At 33.0% G+C, this 6,000-nt stretch overlaps 1 long non-coding RNA gene across 1 annotated transcript in view; it reads left to right on the top strand.

The window, feature by feature from the left end:
* Window positions 1-4,441: 4,441 nt before the first annotated feature.
* Window positions 4,442-6,000, top strand: part of LOC147847015 (uncharacterized) — a 236,817-nt gene continuing 235,258 nt past the window's right edge. Inside the window, exon 1 of the long non-coding RNA XR_015476965.1 lies at window positions 4,442-4,535. This is a non-coding gene — a long non-coding RNA (uncharacterized LOC147847015). The remainder of the gene's footprint in view (window positions 4,536-6,000) is intronic.

Raw genomic sequence — 6,000 nt, 5'->3', positions numbered from 1 at the left:
GAATTGGGTAGGCTAAATTTGTCCGTAGTGTATGAGTGTGTGTGTGAATGTGTGTGTGTGTGTGTGTGTGTGGATGTTTCCCAGAGATGGGTTGAGACTGGAAGGGCATCCGCTGCGTAAAATCTTGCTGGATAAGTTGGCGGTTCCTTCCACTGTGGCGACCCCAGAATAATAAAGGGACTAAGCCGACAAGACAATGAATGAATGAACTGATACAATTTAGAGAATGACGTAATTACTTCTCAAGAATAAATTCATTGAATTTTGAGAAAATGTTAAATTAAATGTTTAGAAAAACAAATTTAGAGGATAGCATTATTTTTTCACAAAAAAAGCATTACACTTGGAAGCATTGGACTTCTCGCCTAGTGTCAAACAGTTTGGCCTTTTTACTTTACTTTAACTCTTTACTTTACTCCTCTACTTTTGTGGCGTAAGGAACAACGGGAACTCACTGCACTGAAGACATCCATTAGCCTACATATTTCATTTTGTTTGTTAAGCACAAAAATATGTTTCAAAACTATGTTTAAATTCAGTTCTAGTTTTCAGCAAACAAATAAATGAACAATAATAACAAAGTGTGATCATAAAACTTAGTTATATCCAAACACACATTCAATTCTTATGCCCCATATGGTTATGTATACGTCTCCAGAACCCAACAGGTGGACAAATCTAAAGGTGTTTTTATTAAAACAAATATAAATGTACAAATAATATAATATATTAAATAATACTGCTAATAATATTATACAAATGCAAATTGTCATGAATGAACTGAAAAAGTCCCCAGAGATGAAGAAGGCATGGAGGTAGTGGTTTTTATATTTATGTAGAAAATAATAACTTTTGTAACATTTTAATCCTCTAATTGATTTTATATGTAAATATATTTGTGTATTGCTGCACATCCTGTGTGCATTAAGCAATGTGTAAGCATTTGGACCTGCATAGGTGCATAACTAATGCGCTCTGCTGGACTTTAGACCTGCTTTCAGTAGGTCAATGGCGCAGTTTATTTCAGTTTCTCAAAATAGCAACGCTCCAAAAATGCGCCTCAACACACCTCCTTATTAGACCGGAATACCCATGAGTCCACAAAGTGGCACAGATGGATTTGCTATTTAAACAACGTGGTGCAAAACGTGAAAATTACAGTTGCACTGGTCTGAAAATAGCAATAAATCACACCATGCACGTCTTGCGGCTTATTGCACCAGGTATATGATAGGGCCCTATGAATTCAGACATATACTCATCTCACATACTGTTCACACGCTATATAGTTGAAAATATGTTCTTTTGGACGGAGCCTATATCTAAATTTCATCAGCACTTATAACAGTTATGAATACAGCAACACTATCGTAATCCTCAAGCTCAGCAATAAAGCACAGAAAACAGCGTTCTCTAGAGATGTCAGCAACACACTCCAAACTCTCTCCTCCTGTAATGTTTGAGGGTAAAAGAAGGTGTTGTTCATAGGCAGCCAATGAAATCCTTAGACTGGCATTATGCAAATGTTTAACGAAGCTATGCAGACTTGTTTCAGACAGTTCAGGGTCGCTGATTTCTTTTGGTCGCCAATAACTCCATTTTGTCTTTTGTCCTCCAAATAAAAGTTAATGACACTCATTTTATGTATTAAAGTAATTATAAATGTGTGTGTGCGTAGCTGAAGGAGTCGGACACAAAGGCACACGTGAGTTCCAGTTGTGCCGCTTTGATCCGTCTCTGTTGTAATGGGAAAATATTCTTTCATAATCACCTGCGACGACTCCTGTTTTCGCCTAATGGGAGACAAAGTGCTCGGCTACAGAATCAATGTGCTTGTCATTCACAAGTATGTCTGAATCTGGCGAAAGGTCATCGAGACTAGAATGTCGATTGCACATAAAATGCTTACAGGTCTGGAGAGCGAGACTGGCAATCTCAAATCCGCCCACAGACTTTCAATTGTGCGAGACGCCTCAGAACAAAAGGATGCTTCCCTACATACCAAGTCAAGGACGATTACTTTGCCTGACAGGTGCGAAAGATTTACATCATTTTGCTCACCTTTATGATGTCTTATGACTGTATTTAAATATATGTGTGACATAAAAATCCGCAGTTTGATTCATTATAGCACTGCTGTCACACACTTAAAGTGGCATCAGAAAAGTATTTACATACTATGTGGCAGTTAAGGGCGCGTTCGCATCTGTAATTTGGTTCCTGTGATCTGGACCAAGGGCAAACATATATATAGAGTTGAAGTCAGATTTATTAGCAACCCTTTGATTTTTTTTTCCTTTAAACATATTTCTCAAATGATGTTTAACAGAGCAAGGAAATTTTCACAATATGTCTGATAATATTTTTTCTTCTGGAGAAAGTCTTATTTGTTTTATTTCGGCTAGACAAAAAAAAAAAGAAGCAGTTTTTAGTTTTTTAAGAACCATGTTAAGGACAAAATTATTCAATTCAATTCAATTCAGCTTTATTTGTATAGCGCTTTTACAATGTAGACTGTGTCAAAGCAGCTTCACATAAATGGTCATAGTAACTGGATCAGGGTAGTTCAGTTTTTAGTGTATAAGTTCAGTTCAGTTTAGCTCAGTTCAGTGTGGTTTGAAGTCATTATTGAGAGTCCAAACACTGAAGAGCAAATTATAAGCCCCTTTAAGCAAATTTGTTTCGATAGTCTACAGAACAAAACATCATTATACAATAACATGCCCAATTACCCTAACCTGCCTGGTTAACCTACTTAACTTAAACATTTAAATGTCACTTCAAGCTGTATAGAAGTGTCTTGAAAAATATGTAGTCAAAAATTATTGACTGTCATCATGGCAAAGATAAAATAAATCAGTTTTTAGAAATGAGTAATTAAAACTGTTATGTTGAGAAATGTGTTAAAAAATCTTCTCTCCATTAAACAGAAATTGGGGAAAGAAATAAACAGGGGGGCTAATAATTCAGGTGGCTAATAATTCTGACTTTAACTGTACATTAAGGCATTTTTAAAATTGTTTTGCTTTCTTTTTACACTACACTGATTGTTTTACACAGAAAAAAATGGCTAATTGGATTTACTAAATCTTTTTAAGGTAACTGGTTGCAAGCACATTTCATACACAATGGTAATACAAAGCGCTTTACACATGCAAGAATAAAAGAAACAAGAAAAGAAGGATTATTAAAATAATTAAAATTATTATTTAAAAATACAAATATTGGTGTGTTTATTTGTGCAATAAATTAAGGGTTAACTATGTCTGTGTATAATAACTTATATTTAATTGTAAATTTAACTTTAACCTTTTGCAAAGCTCCTTTAAAACAATAAACATTGTATAAAGTACTATACTAATAAACTTGAAGGAATGAATGAATAAATGAATGAATAAATGATAAAAGACATGGTTCAAGACACTTTGAGAAACTTTTAAAATGCAAGCAAATAGCATTACTTTAAATAAACAGCACTGCATTGTGGATTGTAAAAAATATATATACAAATATATAGTTAAAATTTAAATGAAAATTATTTTGCTTGACAAATACTAGATTATATATATATATATATATATATATATATATATATATATATATATATATATATATATATATATACAACTTATGAATGTGGTTTAATTTCTTCGAGTTCTACTAATGAATGCCATTTCCTAAACCTTTATGTTTTTTTGAAAATGAACAGAAATATAAATAAAAGGATTATTTCGAGCTGAAAACTTGCTGACTGTAGAGAGCATTTACATAGGACGACATTGGAAATCTGTGCTGTCATGTTATTTCCAGGAAACAAAAACTAACACAATGCAAAATCGTGGCACAAAGCTAAGCCGGAAGACATGGATTACGTCCTAATGCCAGAATGTTCATGCTCTTTCAGCGCTGCTGAATTAAATCAGTCTCAGAAGGTTTTAGAAGCATTTCAAGACCAAAGGCGCTCATTACTGAGCTGTGGGGCAAAAATATTATAATAGTTAAAAATTATTTGACAAATCTGATCCAGCGTCAGTCAGTGACTGCCAATCCCGGAAACACTGAACACAGGCAAAGAAAAGCTTAAAATAATATTATTGAAAATTTGTTAAAATATTTTTGCGATAAAAATGCAAATAACTTTATTATTAATATTGGCATAATTTAATTGACAAACAGTCTAGTGCTGATGAAGGTCTTTTTTTTTTTTGTAAATCTAAAAAGGTTATAGTGTCTCCGAGTGAAATATGTTTTTATAATCATACAAAACAAGTCATAATTCTTTGAAACATTGACATTGTTCAATATTCTGAACATTTTGGATCCATTTAAAAAGAATTATCAAATGCAATTACATTATTTATATATATATTCTTGGTTATGTTTGATCAGTTTAGTCAAGAAGTTAGGCAATCGATTAATATTGTCTTGACGATCACTAGGGGGCAAACTCGCGCGGTTTTTCTCCATTATGCAAACAAAGTTTGTTTGAGAGGTTACAGAAGCGGCTGATTAATAAATCCCCTCACCGTTTTCAGGTATGTGTTCAATCATTCCTTTATAGTTTTGTGAAAGTATATATTTTAAAATGTTTTAGAGTGTACAGATGTCATAATTATGTTGACTGAATTCTGTTTAAGATGTTTAATTAGCTTTAGAGGTGAGCTCTGAGCGCCATTTTCTGTTACTTAATGGCATTGAGAAAAAAAAGGTTTTATATTCGCACTTTAAGGCTTTCTCCTTTATGACATAATTTCAGAATGGTGTTCTTTGCTAAATGTAAATATAGGGAACTACGCAGCCAAGGACTACCAAAGTACAACATTGTTCAGTCAATTAAATAGTGCTTATGTTTTTTTTAAGTTATAATTTAGACTCACAGTAGTAAATAACATTGAGCGTGTCACAAGTTGTCACAGAATAAACGCTCGAATACAAAACCAACTTTACTTAATCATAATGGCTCGAGGTCATGTTTAACAATAGCATTAGATATTGAGTATTGTTGTTTGCAATATTTTTATTTTTATTTTTGCTATTTGCTTGAAAAAGTGAAAATTGTGAGACATGTATGCGCTTCCAGATAAAATAATTCCTTAAAACGGCCATTCATGTTTTGTTAATAATAGTCTATGAATTCGGGCACACTTTTATACTGTTCTAAGACACAGCCTTAGTTTTATTGTTAATCTATTTGTAAACACTGACATGTTAAAAAAATAGTATCTTCGTGTGTCAACATCCTGCCACTTGCGAAGAAGTTTGTAGTTTAGTTCTGTGGGAAAAGACACCACAGAATTTTCCCATACACTTTGGGTGTCTTATGCTTTAGAAGCTGAAAAAAACAATTGACTAATGATTACCTCAAAACATCTTCTGTTTGCGCTTCTAAAATGTACTTTAAATAACTATATGATGCACTTGTTTAAATGAAAAGATTAAATGTGTGGAATTTAACCTGTGCAATGAAGTTGTGGACGTGCCAGTGCTTATAGGTTCCATTGATGGTTGACTACATAACGGTATAAAGACAAGCTGAGTAAATTCACTTCAAAAAATGCTTTACTTTTTTTGTTTCTGGTCCAAATATATAAAAGTTCTTGAATAAAGAAGCACTTTATAGTCAAGTAACACTTAATGTCTTGTTTTCAGAAATAGTAAGTCTAAAGCCAGTTTTTCAAAAGTCTTTGCTTTGAAATTGGATTATTTAGCTTGTTTTAATTTAAAACTCACTTAAATGTAACTTATTTCAGAAAACAAGACTGTAATATTTACTTGTCTATGGAAAATGCTTTGCGATTTAGGAACTTTTAGACATTTGGACTACAAACAAGACAAAAACTCAAGTCAAAAAAGCATTTTTTTGCAGTGTACTGTATGTATAGTGCATCATTTAAGACACGACCTTGCCAGTCATTTACAGGCATTTTAACTCTGTTTACTCTGGCAAACATCTTTCACAGCAGGATGTACCTCAGCTTTCCTTGCGTCATCCTTGAAAGT

Source organism: Danio rerio, chromosome 1 (assembly GCF_052040795.2).
Source record: "Danio rerio strain M-AB ecotype USA chromosome 1, GRCz13ab, whole genome shotgun sequence".
NCBI classification, from domain to species: Eukaryota; Metazoa; Chordata; class Actinopteri; order Cypriniformes; family Danionidae; genus Danio; species Danio rerio.
The sequence above is the reverse complement of the archived record's forward strand: the minus strand, read 5'-3'. Positions and strand labels throughout refer to the sequence as shown.